Below are 20,940 nucleotides of genomic sequence, written 5' to 3'. Positions count from 1 at the left end.
TTATTCTGCCTGGATGGACCTGGAATACGGTCAGTGAATCTTAAGTGAATGAGGGAAGGTTTTTCTCCTTGCATTACAGGGACTGCCGAAGTCCCTCTTGTCAGACCTGATGAGGAGAGCAGCATTTAGCTGTTTTCTTCTCCCTTCGTAATTTATTATGCTGTGTTTTCATCCTACAGTAGTATTCGGTATAAATGTTTAATATTTATCACGGGCATCTCTGTTAAGAACAAGACAGGATTCGGATTACAAAGCAATTTTACTAAATTTTTATTACTCTCTTTGAGCTTTAACCCTCTGACCAGAACTACTACCTTCTATGAGAGAACTGTTTGTTTACAAGGCAATAAAATTAGTCATTATTGCTATTGGATGGCAGTTAGAACTAAACGTAAGTCTCTGTGACTCATGAGGTATACTTGGCATTAGATCAGTGTTTCCCAGACTCTAGTCATTTGTACACCACCTGTCTTGTCTTCTCTGTATACCTTGTACCACCTGCATTATTTATATAATAGCCCTTAATTTTTTATACTAAACCAAACTTATTTTGAAAGGAGACTGTGTGACCTCCTCAAGTAGAAAGTTTGCGTCACTTGATACAAACAGATGATCATCATTAAAATAAATAAGTGAAATAAGACTAGGGCCTAAGGCCGTCCCTCTGCAGGGAAAGGGGGGCCTTGGCAGGTGTTACGGAGGAGAGCTGTCATAGACATGCAGCATCTAGCTGACACTTTGGTGTTTGAGAAGGCTTGAAAAGCACTGAGAAAGAAATAAGGTTTTCATTTTGTAATTCCGTGATGTGCCTCTGAAGTCACTTGGGGCATCCCTGGTGGCAGACCTCGGGCGCTGCACCGTGCGGCTGACCCAGAGAACTCAAGGGCCTGTTTCCTTCGTGGAGACCAGTGAACCAGGTCAGCGTGGAGACGGTGAGACTTAAAAGTCATTTATTGAGCACCCAGTGAAGGTGACCATAGGAGAGATGGCGATCAAACGCGAGGCCTCCTGAGAACTTGTTAGATTCCACCGAACCAACATCAGCTGGGTAGAAGTTGAAGGACGGAATAAATCATCCCTCACCCCATTTGTTTCAGACCACTCGACCTCACACTCTGTGCATAATCACCAGCTCACATGCAGGTGAAGCCTAGTTGAAAAGTCATATATATTAAAGTGGGGGGGGGAGTCATTTTTGCTGTAGGCTATGAGTACATGCAGAAACTCAATTTTTCCACTCTAAAAATCTGAGATATTTTTCTTTTCTGTAACACGCACACACACACGTGCACACATTTTCAGGAAGCAGCAGCAGCCGCTTCTCTAAACCCTACAAGCACATCTCTCAGCAGTAGCCCCATTGAGTTCAACATAAAAGGCACCAAGACCTTTACTACTAAAGTGTGAAATATCATGTCTTTCATGGAATCGGTGCTCAGTAGATGGTTGATAGGTACATTTGTGAATTTATTTTTGAAATACTTGACAAAGTTTTGCCCTTCCTGTAGCTATCTATCCTGCCAGGTGCTTTGCTGAGTGGGTGTGGCAGAAGCATAGACACTTGGTGTTTGCAGACAGAATGCTGTCATCTGTGATGCTGGTGAAGACTGGACACTCCTTGGTGTGGTTTCTCTAGGTTTCTATAGTGATACCGTACCAGGCGTCTTCCCTTTGCTCACCCAGGTCCACTGCCCTGCCTCTCCTGCCCTGCTCTGTGCCCCTGAAAATTGACTTCTGTGCACTGCTTTGGTGGATGCCATTGCCTCTGGTTCCCAGTTGGGTTCAGCACGAGGGGCACCTGAGCCTGGGGGGCAGGAGTGAGGTCAGGATCCTTTTTTCTGTGGGGTTTCTCAGGCCCTGGCTCTTGAAGGGTGATCACAGCTCTTGTCAGGCAGTGCTGTCCGACAAGCATTTCTGTCCCAGGTTCCGGTAGCCACTTTCTCATCTTGCCCCTTCAGCCTTGGGGTGTGACAGAGCCTGGCCTACCGGATTCCCCCATGTTATTGACCCAAGGGACTGCACTAGGCCTTGTAGCCTTCCTGCTCCCCACCCACTTCTTTGTAAATAGCCCCTTTATTAAATTCCTTTCAAATTATCATAATTTGAGAATGTCACCTGTTTCCTGCTGGAACCTTGACTGGTGAATTGGGCAAATTACAGCACAGCCAAACTGACTGGTCGCAAATGGCCTGACCTCTGACCTCAGCTTTAACAGCCATGTGTTGTATACCAGAACAGTCCCCAAACTCAGAGGTGCTTCAAGATCGCTTGGGGAGGTTGTGAAAATGCCCCTAGGCATTTTCCTAGGCCCCTCCCCTCCAACTCCTGGCTTCAGGGTGCTGAGGATGGCTCCGAGGTGCTTGTACCTCTTGACCTTTGCTCACTAGACACAGAATATGATAATTTATAGTACCCCAAACCCAGGTGACCTTCTGAACAGGTAACTGGTTCAAGGGCACTAGGCCTTAGGAGCCATGTTTTTACTGTTACCTGGAAGTAAGTGAGAGAAACACCTGATGGTTGGAAAATACAGATTCTCCTGAAAAATATAGTTTGATGAGAAAAGAAAATAAAATTAAACCTCAGAGAGGAGAATAACTGTTCTCTTAACTCCTTGTTAACAACAGTGAACTAATGCATTAAGTGCCGGGATGGCCAGATTCCTGGTTCCTGTTCGAGCTTTGGAAAGGAAGAGACCTTTGCCTAGTATCCAAGAGGAAAGCCTCGTGTCTGTCTTGTCAGAGTTCCTCACCATCATCTGTTAAGGGAAAAATCTTGTTGACTATCAAAGTATGACTCAAGGTGCAAAACGTAATTCTCTAAATACTGGACACTTCCTGCAAAAAAGAAGTTATAAATACTGTTTTAAAGCAAATCCCTCAGTAGAGCACTTGCTGTTTATCACCAATGAAATGCTTAGTCAGTCCCTGTCAGTGACCACACTCTGAAAAAGCGTCAGCGTTCACACTCCCAAGGGAAAAGTGAGATTGGGGCTCAAAACCTTGAATAAAATGGTATCATGGACAATGGGGAGTGTCCAGAGGACACAGTTTCAAATCCTGCTTGGGCCAAGTGATCTGCTTCTCCTAGTTAAGCTGTTGGGACGTGTGAGAGTCTCAGTGTTACTCCCTGCCCCCGCTCTAACCACTGTCCCCACCAGAACTCTGTTATTATCTTTAACAAAAAAAAAAAAAAATTCACATCTCTAATCTCAGGGCAGTTACAAAGATGTCAAGATAATTGCAAAATATAGTCTGCAGACCCCAGGTGCCCCCATCTACCCTACAACAGGCCTTGCAAAATTATAAGAGAATTTCTCAGTCCCAAGTTAAGTAGTGATTCATCTCAGCCAAATAGTGAGCCAAGGCATGTAGCAGTTCTGTCTTCTTAGAAGGTGGAATGAGGGATAGTCTGCTGAGAGCTAATTGCTAGAGAAGGATAATAAATTATGTGTTATATAATATTTTGCCATTTCGTTCATTTTAAGCCTTTTCCTTTTAATGGTTTGGCGAAGTGCTTTTAGCTGATGGGTTGTGGAGATTAAGATAAAAGGTCATCTTGGATAGAACAGCCTAGGAACAGAGATCCTTTATAGGAGGGCAGAGCTGGGCCAGGAGGAATTCATTTGACCCACTTGGAAGTGTTTGGGCAATTCTGATTGAAGTGTGTCCATCCACCTCGAGGCACTCCTTGCCTCTCCAGGTTAGGTCTCAGAGCCATCTAGACTAATATGCCCTAGAAAGAGAGAAAGGGTCCTTAAGGCCCCCGGAGTTACTTTGACCAGCACTCAGGAGCCAGGAGTTACAGGTGTGTGCAGTACGGTTTCATCTCTGAACACATGGTGCTCAAAAAGGAGAAAGGCTGGTCAGGGTTTGTGTTTTCCACGGTCTAACTGAATTAGATATGCTGGGGACCCCCCAGGACCTGCACTGGTGACCAAGAGGGTGGCTGCAGGTGGGGGCAGTGTGGGGACCAGCATCTTAGGAGATAGTAGACCCCCATTCCACTCCATCCTTCCATTTGCCCCTTATCCACAGGGTCTTCAGCTACCACGAGAGCTGCTGTGGGCTCAGAAAGAGACAAAAGGAAAAAGCTAGAAGCAGCAGAAACACCTTAGAGGAACTGCCATGAGAGCCAGCAGGAGGGGCGGGGGGGTGGCCCTGCCCCAACCCCTGCCATGCTTTCTTTCTTTTTCCCCACACAACCTACTTTTTTCACCTCAATTTTTTGATGGCCTTCAGTTCAATCATTTAATTTGAGGTTATAAGTGACCTTTAAAAAAGAAAAAAGTTGCTTCACAGGAGGTTAATGACTCATGAAATGACTAGTGACACATGTACGTGAATTCATTGGATCCGATTTCCCAGCCAAGGGGGAGGGGAGTGTGAGTGGAAAGTGGTCAGTACACAATGTGGGTACCCGGGAGAGACCCAGGGAGGAGATGCGGTGATATAAAGCCAATGCGGGACTAGAAGGGGGTAGCTTAGGAACGGCGAGAAGATGCGGGAGAAAGAACCTTCACCACATAGAGTCTTTTTCCTAACACCAAGTCAGGCCAGCAGGGGTTTTGTTTTGTGTAAGGCTGTTTTGGTACCTAACACCACCAACAGTACCATCCATCATATGTGGGGTTGCCAACTTCAGCAAATAAAGAAAATACAGGATTTGAATTTCAGAGAAACAGTAATTTTTTAAGTATAAGTCTGTCCCAGATTATCCAAAATTCAGATTTAACTGGGTGTTCTGAATTTTCTCTGGCAGTGTTCGGAATGGTTGAGCTCCTGACACTCAGCAATTCTGTGGGAAAGATATTGTTGGCCCCACCTCAGTGATGGGAAAGCCTAGGCTAGGAGGGATTGTGGTTTCTAGCCTCTTGGCTAGTGAAAAAGTCTCCAGAAGCTGGTGTTCCCAGTCCCCATACCAACCATGGAGCACGCACTAGCACCAGACAGCAGGCTCCCAAACACACTTTGGGCTGTCTGGTATTATCTCGATGGTGTTGAGGGCCCTGGAAGGAGGTGAGGGCGGCAGAGGGCTTCCTTCCAAAAGCCCTGGACAGCTGGGAGGACAGAGACTCCAGGTAGTGAACACGCAGGTGAGGTTGGGGCAGAGGCCAGGAAGGAACGTAAGAGTCACCTGGTTTATCCTTCCTCAGAAGGATAAGGTGAACTGAGCATTCAGCCGCAGAAAAACAACATCCGTGAAGCTGGGAGCAGAATCGGGTTTCTTAAGTCCTCCCTGAGTTCTTTCCAGTCCGTAGTGCTGACACTGCAGATTCGTATCCAGCCCTCCAAGTTTCCACACAAGCGCGGCTCGAGATGCTCTACCCACTCCGGCCAGCCCTGGGAAGGACTCTCTGCTTATGAATCACTGTCCTCATTTTCTTCTCTGTTGGTGTAAGAACCTCCTTGGTAGCCCCTTATTACCAAGAGGCTGGGTTACGTTTTAGATCCCAGTTAACAAAAACCAGGGACCAGAAACACCCAGGTTTTGCCATTCATTGCATTAGGTGCGATTGGGAGCAGTTATCTATGTTTCCAAAATCTGGCTACTCGGTAGCATGAAAGAAAAACCTAAAGTTGTGCTTCCTTCTGGCTTAAAAATATGAATCAGTGGGATGCCTGGGTGGCTCAGTCCGTTCAGTGTCCTCCATCAGCTCAGGTCATGATCTTGGGGTCCTGGGATCGAGCCCAGCATGGGATTCCCTGCTCATCGGGGAGTCGGCTTCTCCCAATGCTCTTCCCCCGACTCATGCACGCTTTCTCACTCTCTCTCAAGTAAATAAATCCTTAAAAAAAATAAGTACCAGAGATTTTGCAATGTAGCACTCATTCCTATTTAGGACTGAAATGTGGTACGGGGACTAGTCAGCAGAAGCCTGCATATGAGCTCTCCGGGGCCCTCCACAGTGCCTGGTTGGGAAGAAAGAAATGCTTAGGATGGAGAGGAATGGGGAGGGTCAGGGTCTCTTTTGACTTAGAGAAAACCATCACCCCCAGTTCCTCCACAGACCGAGAGCTTTATGATAACAGGAGGTGTCGATGTTACCCAAAGATTGAATTGACCCTGTTTTTTCTTCTGAATCCTTAAGCAAGGCCTTCCTATATTTTCAGGACCACTGTGCCTTTTCCTGGCTTTTAAATATGCGGGAATGAAATTTTTTTTTAAGTTTTTTTTGTTTACTTTAGCAGCTTTTGATGTAAACTGTGGATTTGAGGATAAGAATACTTCAGTGAACCCATAGCTGTGTCCACACTGTCTTAGCCTCTCAGTAAATTAACACGTGGGAAACTATTTAGAGGGGAGAAGGTCATTTATGGGAAAGAAGATGCTTTTCTTCTTCTCCACTCATGTGGTTTGCCCCATTCCTGACATGGTGGATATTTGCGATGTTTTCTTGGAAAGCAAAATATCCCACGTTAACGTTGCATGGCTTTTTGGGAAGCTGGAATCCCACATGCTCCTCCACACATTATTTCTTCAGGTGCTGCTACAGTTTGCACTGTTTGCTGCAAAAATGAAATTATCCTTGGCAGATCGCTGCTTTATGATCTCAGGAGCGATAGTGTTAAACGGGAACCAGCTAGAGCCAGAAACCAAGACACCTGTTACTAAGGTTCCTCCTTCGCCCTTTACCTCCATGGCCTCCACCCCCCACACCCACACCAGCCGAAAACATTACGAAGTGGGTAACTTTCTTCCCTGATGGTCCCAAGAATCATACTTGACCATTTGCAGACTGGAGGACAGGAAAGTAAAAAAGTGAAGAATCTATGGGAATGCAACTGGCCAGGAGCTGACTGGCTTTGTAAACTGTGGTCCTCAAATCTGCGTAGCTTGCGAATAAGAAAGCCTCTTCGACATTTATTAGAGTTACTTGTTGACTTACAAAAATGACCCATAGGATGGAAGAAACCTCACCTCCAGAGTCAAGCCACAAAAGCAGCATGGTTTCGAAAGGAAATTTTTTAAATGAAGCCCAAATAGTTAAACTGATTGAATTCCTACTTTTTAAAAGAGCCAGATATGTATGTACCCCTAAAGGTACCTGATTTAGAAAATCCAAAAAACTATAAATTAGCCCAGAATAGTCCTCGGAGGAGGAAGCAGCAGCATGCCCTTGAAACTCCCAGTGGTCTCTAAAGGTCAGTGAGAACTTGCTGTTTGGAGGCAGACAGATCCGGGAAATAGTTCCCAAAGAGGATGGGGTCTTTTTCTGGAGAAAAGTGGGTAAACAGTTTCCTTAGTTGTCACTTTTCTCACTTAGAAAAACTTCAGCTGGATTTTGGTCATCTTCTGGTCCAAAATTTTCCAGTTTCATAGCCAAGAAAAACATGTATGGTTGGGAAATCTAGGAGTTTTACCCAGTTTCTTCAAAACAGACTCTGCATTGAGTTTGGCAAATACTCAGTGGTTAAGTATTGCATTGGTAAGTCAGTTTGACATGTGGGTGTATCTTAGATGTCTTGAAGGCTAATATGGTTTTGAATACTTTATTCTCTTCACTTGCTATTTGTGTCATTGATTCATTTTCTCTAGTATGACCTGGATCACTGGGAAGACCCCTCAGGTTTCTGATAATTCATAGAATGAATGATGCCTTCCCAGATGTATCCGAGTGACTGGTAGAGAAATTCTCTCGAATTTTGGTACTCATTTCCCGAGCCAGCAAATTTTTCTCCCTATAAATATTTGTTCAGTTAAACTACACATCCTAAGAGTTTCTGAATTCTGTTTCCGTGTATTCCCTGTAGGCAGATATTACTGGAAGAACTCCCTCGTAAAGCTCTCTAATCCTCATAGAACGCCCACGGTGTATGGACCCCTGCCTTGGTTATTTGGGAAATGGTTTACACTGGAATGTCTAAATGCAAAACCCTCAAAATCCAAAGTGCTCCAGAAATTGCCGAGTGGGAGGTGACTGCTGAGCAAACAATTGGGGCACTGCCCTGTTGCTGCCAGAGACTGGAGGGGAGCTTAGCCCCAGCAGCAGGACAAGGGATGCATGTAATGCTTCCACATCACTACAACACCAGACTCTGGGTGGCTAAGAGCAGATGTCCCTTGTGTCTGGTCTTCAATGTTGTGGGGTCTTATTCGTGGGCAGAGGTCTTCTCAGTATCTGTTACTAGGATAAAATTATAAGGAGGTCTAAGGTGATTAAGTATGGAACAGCAAATACTGAGGAGATTCCTAGATGAGAACGTTAATCCATTCTCTTCCTGAATGGTGGAATGTAGGCCTTTGCAATTTACACTTGTCTCTGCTGTAGGCCCCCATGGCATCCCACCCCATCCTCACAAGTATCGATCATCGGCACCTGGTTTCCCATGGGAAGAGTTGAGGACAGGCCTGCAGGCCTGGGCAAGAGAGGGTTAAATCGCAAGCTGGGTTTCCAGAAATTCAAGGCAGAGCTCTGTGTCACTGCAAACTAACCTATTCATTAGGAATCCTGCTGCATCATCCCTGGAACTTAAATTCCCATTTTCATCTTGGTGGGTATTTTTGGAAGTCAATGAATAGTATTAACTTATGCTCTGAAAAAAAAAGAGAATGATCCGGTGACAGATTTAAGAAGCACGGCAGCAGTCATTCCCGTTTTAGATTATAGTAAATTCCTTCTGCGTCAGGCTCGCTCCTTGTGAGTTTTCTCTTCCTGTCTTCATCACGTTCATCGTCCCTTAGGCGAGTTGTGTCTGTCCCTCCCGCTGTGCTCCCACGCGCTTCACAGAGGACTTCTGCAGAGCCTCGGGCAGGCCTCCGACCAGATGGAGAGCCTTCTTTCTGCCATCCCCCTGGTCCTCCCCACCCCGGGGGCTGAGACCTGGGCCTCATCTTCAGCTCTGCTGGGGTAGTGTGTCATTACCTGGAGAAAGAATTAGAAAACATTTTATGTTGCTTATTATCATTAATTGAAATGCCACTAAACCCAAGGAATTTATTCTCTCATTGATGTATGCGTAACTCCCATTAACATTTATAAAATTGTTTAGAATCAAAGAACCGGCAGGAGCCGGTCACAGAGGATTCCATTTTGATCCTGCTTTGCAAAGTGACTCATACCCACAGGGCATCAACAAGCATTTTAAATACGATTTTTACAACTCCTTTTTAAAAAATTGAGCAATTACTGGATGTATCACCACAACATGCCCAAGTCCTTGGGAATAAACGCTGTAGTCACTCATACAGTCCTGCTCCACCCAGGCTGGAAGTTGCGAGCTTTGTCCAACGCAGGCAAGGTCAGTGTTGGGAGGCTTAACCTTGTGCCCGCCATTCCTGCACACTTCCGTCCATCGGGGGGCTGCTGGAGTACTTGGGACGCGGCATCACAACACTGGAGAAGGCACCGGAAGTAGGACAGAAACCATACCCATTGTCACCCATAGGACAAAGAAAAGTAGAGGTTTTGGCTTCACCTGATCTATTTGTGTGGTTATTGACAGATAATGTTCCTAAAATGAACAGTGGGGAGTTGGGGGGAGTCAGTCCAGGTATGCGTAAAGCTGTTGAAATCCTCCATTTACCAATCCTTGCTATGGTAGAAGAACCACAAAGAATCGGAAGACAGTATAGAAACACCTTGAAAATACTCTTAATCTTTCAGGTAAAATGCAAACACGAGGTGTTAGCACTGCCCCTTCTCGCTGCGTGTTTTTGTACACTGCTTGTGTGTTCACTGGATAGCTGATCCGGGAAAACTTCTCTCGTGATGTGCCCCATTTTGGGGTCTGTGTGTTTCTCCTTCTGTCTTGCCTGCTCCCTCCTTACCTCTTCTTCTGCCTGTAATAGGGCTTATTACACAGATATTCCCAATGTTTGGAAGATGAGTTCAGTTTGGGTGAGAGAAGGGGTATTTTCATATTTATGTCTGATTTGGGCATACCGTATGGTGTCCTTTCAGTGCTCGTTCGTCTTTCTTAGAAAGGTTGAGATTTTGTAACATTTGGATTAACACTTGTGTGTGTGGGTTTTTTTTGAAGATTTTATTTATTTATTTGACAGAGATCACAAGTAGGCAGAGAGGCAGGCCAAGAGAGAGAGGGGGAAGCAGGCTCCCTGCTTAGCGGAAAGCCTGATGCGGGACTCAATCCCAGGACCCTGAGATCATGACCTGAGCTGAGGGCAGCGGCTTAACCCACTGAGCCACCCAGGCGCCCCAACACTTGTGTGTTTTTAAATGTTGTTCTTTGGAAAATCATCCTACCCAACATGGGGAGATGGAAAACTATAAGTTAATTTTTATTAGGTTTTGAAGTGCTGGTTATAATTGAATCATTTCCCTAAGGACTGGCAGCATCTCGCCTAGTTCTGTCCTTGGAATGTCGTCAGACCTTGCAAGAACTTTGAGTTTCCTCTGCTTTTGTTAGAGGTTGAGAAACAAGTTTTTATTTCTGTAATTATTCATCTAGATATTCTAAGGGAGAAAAATACAGAATAGGCCTTTAACAGTAAACCTCATCTCCAACCCCTCCCTTTTTTTCTTTTTTCTTTTTTTAAGAATAAATACACAGTTTCCAAAGGAAGGAAGCAATGCTGGCTATTAACAGGTAGAATCTATTTGGCACTGAATAGATAGAAACAAGCTTTTTACTTTTTCTTCGCCACAGCACTGGGAACTGGGTCAGGATTATTCTTGTTTTACAAATGAGGCGGCCGGTGCTGGGGAGGTGAAGCCAGCTTTCCTCAGGGCTGCAGATCCTGGCCCAGAAGAGGCAGGAGGATTGAGGGCAGACCTGCAGGATTACTGCCCAGCCCTGCCTGCAGCTGGATCCTAGCTGGAGTCGGGGTGTGTAGGGCCAGTGTTAGCCCGATGGGGCCAGTTGTTCCCAGAGACCCAACTTGACCTGTCAGTATCCCACAGAGTACTTGGAGCATGACAGGTACTCGATAAAGGCTTGTGAATGAAAGTATTGTCAAAGCCTCGTAATTCATTATAATTCATCATCATGTCCTTGTGACTGCCCTGGCCACGGCCAAATCTATTTTGAAACCTCATTGCAGGTAAGTGTTAAAAATACATATTTTAGGGGCGCCTGGGTGGCTCAGTGGGTTAAAGCCTCTGCCTTCGGCTCGGGTGGTGATCCCAGTGTCCTGGGATCGAGCCCCACATCCGGCTCTCTGCTCAGCAGGGAGCCTGCTTCCTCCTCTCTCTCTGCCTACTTATGATCTCTCTCTGTCAAATAAATAAATAAAATCTTTAAAAAAATACATATTTTAATTTTTTTTTCTTTTTTAAATAACATTACCAGAATTAGCCATATGTGTCAAAGTGGCCAAAGGCCTCTGGCGGCCAAGACCATCAGCAAATCAGAGGTGTGGAATGGGGAAACTATATGCAAATGTTCTCTTTGATTTAAGATTATTTCTAATGGTTATTTTTTTCCTGGCTTTAATATATATACTCATTGTAGAAAATACGGTGAGCTGTAAACAAGAAAATTAAAACATCTCTTCATCCCACTCTATTGTGATAACAATGTTAAGCTCCTATTTATTTCCCCTCCTTTGTGTGGGGGGATGTGCATCATATATATATATGTATATATATATATATGTATATATACGTATATATACATATATATATATATATATGTAAGGTTTAGATCCTGATTTTACTAAATATTAAATTATGGTCATTTTCTAATATAATTAAATAATGACTATGGGGTTTTCCACTGTATGAATAGACATAATTAAACATTCACCATCCTATTATAATGCAATTAAATTTTCTCATATTTACTATTATAAATAACATGTAGTAAACATTCTGCTATGTAAATATTTGCTTATCTCCTTGATTATTTCTTAATGAAAAATCAATAGATTTGACTAAAAATATGAAGTTTCTATACATGTAAAATCCTAAATAAAGCCAAAATAAACCATAAGAAAAATACTTGCCACAAATATATTAAAATTCTTGATGCTCCACATCCTGGTTTCCTTTCACTTAGAGTAATTTTTTTTCACACTCTCATGACCAGGGATTCATTATAAATTCTTAACCATTGTAATGGTATCTCCTTTGATTTAGCTAAAATTCTTCCCATTAAACGTTTAGTTCTTTGCTCACATGCTAGATACCATGTGACAGGATCTGTCTATCCTCTTGGGACTTCCCAAGGGCTGTCTGAATCTTGTCATTACATCTGACTTGAAAGTCCTTGAGTAACCTCCGTATATCTCTTTTGAAAACAACTTAAAAATAAGTAAATACATTCAAACTACTGTGCACTGTGCCAAGGACTAAAGGAGATATTTTAAAGTATGACGTACCCCCTGCCATTGAAAAATTTCCAGTCAGCTTGGAGACTCAACAGGCCCACATGATAAGTAAATCTGGATGCCAGAGATATTAAAATTACCAGAAATACCTAGTAAACCTTACCCACCTTCCTTTGTTTTCTACAGATTCTTCAGTTTCATTGGTCTGTGCCTTTCACACACCTGGATCTTATTCCTCATGACACACACGAGAGGATTTCAATAACCACAATATGGTTATATTATTAAAGTTTTCTCCAAATGATCACCATGATGGCAAGAATTCTGTTTTGTTCATTATTGTATCCCTACCCCCAGGTCCTGTGGTATGTGTTAGTTGGTATTTATTGGATATATGAACAAAGAGTATGCATCTTTTTTCTCCATGTGGAAACTACCGGCAAACGGTTCTATGCTTAGGCTGACAATAAGTACAGTCAGGCCAGAGGAGAGACTGTGGTAGGCAAGAGTTCTAGCTCCAATATCAGACCAGTGGGAGTTCAAATCCTGGGTCTACAATTTACCAGCTTTGTAAACTTGGACAAGTTAATTAATTTTTTCCGGACTTCCTCAGCTAAAAATTGTGGACAACAGAACCTACCCTGTGGGTTGTTGATAAGGATGAAGTGAGGTCATTTCTTAAAGCATAGCACAGTACCTGGCACCAGGGAGTGCTTGGTCAGTGCGCTATTTTTACTTGTAAATGTTTCCCCTTTCTTTTGATCCCTTAGTACTGTCAGACTACACCTATTCTCAGGGACTTAGAAGTGCAAACTGATGAGAAGGAATAATACAGCATAAGCTTTGGAGTCAGACCTGGCCCTGCCATCTGTGTGAGGCCGTTGTACAACATAAGCCATGCACAGGGCTGCTGTGAGAATGAAATAATGTGGTCAGCAAGGGCCCGCCCCCCACTTTCTTGTCTTGGTTCAGTTAGAGCATCCCTCTGTGATTTTGTACCTGGCACGTGTATGTCTCTCCCATGTAGTATTTGTCAATTTATTTTTCATCTAACACAAAGGATTTAATATACATTTTTACATCACAGCCATATCACATGCATACATGGCTGAAAAGGGAAATTTCACCAAATAATATTATGTATGATGCCTATATTGGTTGGCTAGGGTTGCCATAACAATGTACCACAAACTGAGTGGTGTAAACAATAACAATGTATTTTCTCACAGTTCTGGAGCTTAGAGGCCCAAGATCAAAGTGTCAGCAGGGTTGACTTCTTCTGAGGCCTCTCCTTGGCTTGCAGATGGCCGTCTTTGCCCCTCACATGGCCTCTCTTCTGTGCATGTCTTAATCTCCCCTTATAAGGACACCAGTTGTACTGGAAACTTAAAGACTTCAACATATGAACTGGCAAGGGGAACCTAATCCAGTCCGCAACAACGCCCTTGATATTTTTCTGTTATTTTATCAAAGAAAATGCTGGGCACAACCAACTCAATCAATTTTTGCAGTCCACTATATTGATTACCAGACTGTTGAAAGGCACTTCTCTAGTGGGTTGTGGTGGTTAGTGTGAAATTGGGACCAGCATTAGGATTTGCCTTTGTAGAGACAGCCTCAGAGGCTGAAAACATGTGTGGGAGAGTAAGAAGATCAGAGGGGACAACCTTCTGCAAACACGTAACAGTTACCTAAGCTTAGGCATTAACAAACTTCTGTAAATATCCAGATGGCAAGTATTTTTGACTCTGTGGCCCCACGATCTCTGCCAAAACAGCTCTGTTGTATAATGACAGCAGCCAGAGACAATGGGTAAATTAAAGGGTATGGCTGTTTTCCAATACAACCTCATTTATAAGCACTGAAATTTGAATTTCTTGTAATTTTTATATGTCATGAAATATTCTTTTGACTTTTCTCCCCCCAACAATTTAAAAATATAAAAACCATTCTTAATTCATGGGCTCTGGCAAAAACAGGCTGTGGGCCAGATCTGGCCCACAGGCTGTAGTTTGCCTACCCCTTCCCTGGCTGGCAGAACCAAAGTATCTAGCTAAAAGGCTCTCAAGGAATTTGGCCTGAATGATTTTCCTCAATCCATATAAATTCTGAAAAATCTCCATGGTTACTCAGGGTTAAAAAAAAATTATCTAAAAAGCAAGTGTTGTTGTTTTTTGTTTGTTTGTTTGTTTGTTTTGTTTTACCAGAGGGAACTCTAACTAGGGATGTGGAAATATTCTTAAAGCGCCCAGAAAGTCATGGTTTGTGAGGCAATAAAGTTAGGAATAGAATTAGCACAGAAAGTCTGCACCAGAATAACAGAGCTTGAATCTAAAAAGAAGTCTCTAGAAGTTGATATTTAGGGAAATAGAGCGGCCAGAGAAAGGCCCAGGTTTCCTCAAGGCAGATAGAGGATAGCAGCTCAGATCTAGGGCCCCGGTCCCCACGCTTTCCTCTCAGGGTGAGGGTGCGTGAGGTTGCCCACAGAGCAGCCCCACATCCTCCACGGTCCCCTCACGTAGTTTCTTTCTCAGCTCACCATGTAGGCCATGGTGTCTGTGGCCAGCTCTCACTTCCTGTGGGGACTGCCTGCAGCCTCAGGATGCCCTGTAAGCACCCAAACAAATCTCCCTCCCAGAGGGTCTGAGAGAACAAAGCTGTCTGAGAAAGCCAAGAGTCTGGCCGTCTGGTTTCTGTGCTCCAAGGGCTTTATTTCAGCGGTAGCTGGAGCAGTTGTACAGAGCGCGCGTCTAATGACGATGAGCTCGCCCCTCGCCAGACACTGACCAGAAGAGGGAGAGGGCCCAGTAGAAGGTGTGGGCTGAGCTGCCCCCCAGGACGAGGGGACAGAATTCTCTCTCCATCCTTCTAATGCTGACTGCTCTGAGGGAGGTCAGGACTCTGCCTGTGACGTAGCAGGAATCCAAAGAGCCATCAAAGTTGGCCAACGCTGGAGTAGTGTCCTGGGAGTTATCTTGAGTATTTTAGACTGTCAGGTAGAAACCAAATTTACCAACAACCAGGTTGTGAAGGCAAGCTAAGCTGCTGTCGCTTCCACTGGAGGGATGAGCTGATCTCACGGAGAGACTCTGGAAGGGAAATTGAGTGCTTTGTGTGCACAGAAGGAGAAGGCCATTATCCCCAGGGCTTTCCCATGTAGGGATTCTTCAGACTGTACACCAAGGACCCAGAAAACTTTAACTGACATGAAGAAAATGGGCTTAATATCTAAATTTTCACTCTAAGAAATCAAATAAAATGTGTTATTTTATTTTGAAACTGTTCCCTTCATTCCATCCTAACATATAATAATAAAACAGCTTTGGCATGAGAGTCCTCTTAAGTGAATAAGAAACACAATTTAATGAAACGGCACTTTTTAAGCTTTTAGCAAAGCAAATTTTTAAATTATTTTGCTTAAATTAAATTGCTGTGCTCTCTTCTTTCAGTACGTGTAAGAGCCCTGTTTTGTTTCTGGTTTCACTGCATTAACCACCAAGATTTTTTTTTAACTGAAGTATAACATTCATACAGAAACACACAGAAATTAAGCACACAAATACTGAATTTTCATGAAGTGAACACTTATGTGAACAGCAGCCAGATGGAGAAAGAATGTCACCCAAATACCCAAAGCCCCTTGACTCCCAGTCCCTAACCACCCCCACTCCAACCAAAAGTAACTAATAGCATTATTTCTAACAACATTGATTTTGTCTATTTTAAACTTCGCATAAATAAAATTGCACCATGTAATCTTGTGTTCCCCTTAACAGTATATTTGGAAGATTCCTCGTGTTGTTATGAGTTGTACTTTGTTCATTCTCTCTGCTATGTAGTATCGTATAACTACCCCAAAATGTATTTAACCCTTGTTCTATTGCACATGGACTTTTATGTCATTTCCAGTTTGGGGCTATCAAAAAGAGCACTACCAGGAACATTCTTGTACATATCAGTGGGTGAGCATATGTAACATTTCTGTAGGGTAGACCCCTTGATGGTGAGACCCTGGGTCATAGGTTATGGGTGTGTTCGGCTTTCAAATACTGTGAGTTTTCCAGTGTCTTTATCAATTTACTCTCATCAACGTTCGTACGAGAGTTCCGTTTACTCCATCTCCTCACCAACACTTTGTAGTCTTTGTCATTTTAGGCAATTTGGTAGGTGTGTATTGCTAGCACTGTGATTTTACTCTACTTTTCTTTGATAACTAAAGCATCTTTTAATCTGTTTAATGGCCATTTGGGTTTTCTTTTTTGCAAAATTTCTTCTAAAGTTTTTGCCTATTTCTTTATTGGGTGCCTACTTTTCCTTATGGATTTGCAGGCGGTATTTGCTGGATGTAGTATTGCAGTTATCTCCCACTGTGGGCATGCTTTTGATTCTGTTGATGTCATTTGACAAAGAGATGCTTAATTTTAATATACTCCAAATTATCATATTTTCCCTTTATGATTAGCATTTTCTTTGGTTCTGTTCTTTAAAAATCTTCACCTCTTGCAAAGTGTGAAGGTGTTCTCTGTTTTCTTCTAAAGGTATATTTTACCTTTCACAATTAGATCTACCACCCATGTAGAATTGATCTTTACATGGTGTAAGGTAGAGATTAAGAATAATTTTTTCATATGGATACCCAATGTATTCATCAACTAGGACTACCGTTGATGAACGGTACTGCAAACTGGGTGGCTTAAAACCACAGAAATTTGTCCTTTCATAGTTCTGGTGGCTAGAAGTTCAAAATCAAGGTATGAGCAGGGCCATGCTCTCTCTGAAGGCTCTAGGGAAGAATCCTTCATGGCTTCTGGTGATAGCCAGTAAATCTTTGGCACTCCTTGGCTTGCAAGCTACATTGTTCTGATCTCTCTGCCCGTTACCACATGACCCTTTCCCCTCATGTCTCCCTGTATCTAAATTTCCTTCTTATAAGGACTCTAGTCATATTGGATTTAGGCCCCACCCTAAGCCACTATGACCTCACTGAGTGAATTACACCTACAAAGCACTATTTCCAAATAAGGTCACCTTCTCAAGTACGGGGAGAGGGGGTTGGTTAGGACTTCAGTGTATCTTTCTGGGGCACACAGTTCAACCCATGACACCCAGTGGACCCAGCACAACTTATTGAACTTCAGTGTCATCTTTGTCATAATTTAGGTGACTATCTCTGTAGGTCTATTTTGGGACCTCCTTTTTTGTTTTGTTTTATTGGCCTATTTATCCTTAAACAAATACCACATTGTCTAAATTACAATTATTTTGTAATGAATTTTGAATCTGGTAGAGTAAGTCTTCCAGCCTTGTTGTTGTTCTTCAGGATTATCTTGGCTCCTGGAGTTTTACATTTCCATGTAAGTTTTTGAATCCGCTTGTCAGTTTGTACCAGGAAAAAAAATTTTTTTGAAATTGAAGATGTAATTTGGGGGAAAACTGACATTTTTTTTTCAAGTTTTATTTTCATTTAAGTAATCTCTATAATGTAACAAATGAGATTTTTCTCATTTCACAATAAAAAATTGTGTAATATTTTACAAAAAAAAATAATAATTTCTGCATCCAACATGGGGCTCAAACTCATGACCCTGAGATCAAGAGTCACACACTCCTCCAGCTGAGCCTGCCGGGCAGCCGGGGAGAACTGACATCTTAAAAATAGTGAGACTTCCAGTCCTTCTACATGCATAACCCTCTATTATTTAGGTCTTCAATCTCTCTCAGTGTTTCATGTTGGACTTATTCTTTGTTGGACTTATTCCTAGGTATTTGATATTTCTTTGATGGAGATTGTTTGAAGAAATAGGAGGCAGAGAAGAGAAGAAAAGCTTCTACTGGGCTTCTACTTTATGTTATTAAGGAATTTGCTCAAGTTAAGCAAGCACAGCAGGGCTAAGCTTTAAGTTGAGGTCTCACTAGGCAAATAAACTAGTAATTGCTTCAGGAATGCAATTTTTATGAAAGGTGAAATCATTCGTAATGTGGACCCCTTGGGGGTAGGCAAAAATAGGCCCTTGATAGAAGAAAGGTGATGTTTGGTCACCCACAGTGCTACATGGGGAGGCTGTGCTTGGCTGGAAGAAGTGAAGACAAGATGCAGATCCGGGGTGGGGGCAGGGACTAGATCTGGATGGTCAGTGTTCTTAGAATATTAGGGTTCCCCAGAAGTGCCAAGTGGGCCAGGAGGATGGCCCAGGTGGTAGCATTTTGAGTCCTTTCCCCCCTTGAACCGGGACTGTCATATTCTACTTTCATTTACTATATTGGCGTTTAGTATAAACCTTGAAAATGTGACACATGTGTATGAATTCACAAGGTTCTTATATTTTAAAAATGGCATTAAAACTACCGGACTGGATATTCTTTAACATTTCCTTAGGATTCTGGGATTCTAATATTGTAGCCAGCCTACACACCCCAGGGGCTCTGCACACATCATTATTAGCCTGGATCTTGGCAGTGTTGTGATACCATGTGCGTTCCACAGGCCTTCCCAGGAGCCAGTGCAGAATATCTGTTCGAAGGGTCTTGGGAGTAGTATGCAGATTGGAAGATAGCTCAGGGACTTGTCCAGAAACTGCTCCTGCATCATAGCAAAGCAGTGTTTCTGTTCAGACCCTGGACTGTAGATCCCTAGAAATGGCTTCACTTACAAGGACAAGTCAGAAACGATTCAAATGTACTATAAAAAGTTTCTCTTTTCTCTTTACCTGATACATAAGTGATGTGGTCACCTGACAGAAACACATTGTTCATTCTTTAACTCATTTAAGAAAAGACATGATTATTATAAATCTGTACTTCATTCTCATGAGTCTTATAGAATAGAATCTTTATTTTTCCTTCTGACAGTCAGCTAATTAGTTATTCCAGTGGCATTGATTTCTTCCCCAAATAAACTGGGCGTCTTCAGCCCAAAGGTTTAAACTTAATAATTTATTCTTATTATTAGAAATTATATCATTACTACTTACTCTTGGGCCTGATGGAAGCTACCAGGGGCGAGGGGGTGCCCTAAAGCCCCACCCAACCCCTCCAGCATCCCTTTGCATGATTCAGTCCAACCATCTGTGACAGTGAACCCAAACTGTATACCTCTCTAGTCTGACTTCAGAGCTGGCCTCTTGGGCCGCTGAGGACAAACTCATCTGCTGGTTTGGTGGTGCCCTGCTCACAGGGAGACTCTAACTCCCTGAAATGGCCTTTTGTAGTTCTGCCGTCCTGCCCTCTCACTGTGTGGTCAGTAATTTCTTTCTCTGGCCAAGTGCCTTCTGTGCTCATCTCTTTTTCTGTCTGGCTGGCTTCCTCCTCTTTTCTTCTGTTCTTTACTCCCCCTGCAGCAAATAATAAAACAAGCAACAACCAAGCCTTGCTCAAGTCTCCTGAACTTGTGGGAGTGAAGCCAGAAGAAATAGGGCCTTGCACCAGGGGGAAGCAGATGGGTCAGTTTTACCTCCTCAGAGCACACCTCTCTTCCCCTAAGAGGAACGAAGGCCACAGTCAGTCATAAAGTGGGCTTGGTTTCCTAGGGAACCAGTGTTTTCTGGTTCCCATCCTCCTCCCTTGTGCTTGGGCTTTGTGCACTAGCTTGTTTAATGCATTATCCCACCATTTGGAATGCTTTAATTTTTCAGACAATTGATTTTAGACTCACAGAGAATATGGTAGCGTGGAAGGATCAGGACTGTATTTTAAATCTATTGTTACCTTTGTGCACAAGCTGCCCGGCTTGTGCCTCATGCTGTGCAGAACAGCCATAGCCACAGGAGAGCTATGGAGGGGAGGGAGAGTCACTCTCCCTGCCCCCACATTTCTTGCTTTTGGAAATAAAACTCAGCAAAGACTCCCACAGCTGTTTCTTAGCAAGTGGGCTCCACACAAGTGTGTGCTGGCTTTATCATCAGCCTGTATTATCTAGAGGGAGACTTGGAATCCCCATTACAGAATTTATGTAATTTGGTTACAGAGGTGGATCAAAAAGGATAATGCCCTTTAAATGCAACAAGAAGATTAGAAGTACCTCTTCTGTGCAAGGCATTGGATCAAGCAAGGTGCTAGTGGTTCAAAGATAAATTTAGAGGAGGTTCCTGCCCTCAAGGAGCTGACTCTTTCCCTTGAAGCAGATGGTATGGTAAGTTCTGTAGTAGAAGTACAAGTAGAATGAGATTAATTCCAGTGGAAGAAATTGGGCAAGAACTTCAGGGAGAGGTTTATATTAGAGTTGGACCAGAGGGACTGGTTGGTTCTCCATTCTTGCAGGTGGAGGTAAGAGCACCTAAGAGGGAAGAAACAGGGCACATGAAGGCCCAGGGGAGGGGCAAGTGTCAGAACAACAAGTGCTTTGGTAAGACTGGGCATGAAGGAGGAAGAAGAAATGGAAGATAAGGTTGAGGTGGGTTTGGAATAATAGTGGGTGGCTTTGGGAACAAAGCTGAAGAGTTTGAGTTTATGTAAGTCATTGTTTTTTTGTTTGATTGGTTTTGTTTGTTTGTTTGTTTGTTTGCAATGCCACCAAGCCCTGAGATTCCTAGGAGCTGGTTCAGAAACACTGCAGGGCAGAGGTCCGGAGCAACTCTTCTCTTCTCCATTTTGTTACTGGGGAATTGTCTTTCTTTAAGAATATTCCACTTTAAGAAAAACTGAAATCCCTTGGTACATGCAAAAGTGACCCATTCATTTTTCCAGTCAATTAACAAATATATTTTAAGTGAC

The 20,940-nt window shown here is 43.2% G+C and overlaps 1 protein-coding gene across 7 annotated transcripts in view; it reads left to right on the top strand.

Moving 5' to 3' along the window:
* The window catches only part of FYN (FYN proto-oncogene, Src family tyrosine kinase), a 210,536-nt gene that overhangs the window by 67,424 nt on the left and 122,172 nt on the right, over positions 1 to 20,940 (top strand). Inside the window, exon 1 of one of the 7 annotated variants that reach the window (XM_032858339.1) lies at positions 20,550 to 20,572. The exons of the other annotated variants lie outside the window; for them this stretch is intronic. The gene's annotated coding sequence lies outside the window, so the exon portion shown is untranslated. Of the gene's footprint in view, positions 1 to 20,549; positions 20,573 to 20,940 lie in introns of those variants that run through there. 7 annotated transcript variants of the gene reach the window in all.

Source organism: Lontra canadensis, unplaced genomic scaffold, assembly GCF_010015895.1.
Source record: "Lontra canadensis isolate GAN:19392208 unplaced genomic scaffold, GSC_riverotter_1.0 scaffold14, whole genome shotgun sequence".
Classification (NCBI taxonomy): Eukaryota; Metazoa; Chordata; class Mammalia; order Carnivora; family Mustelidae; genus Lontra; species Lontra canadensis.
The sequence above is the reverse complement of the archived record's forward strand: the minus strand, read 5'-3'. Positions and strand labels throughout refer to the sequence as shown.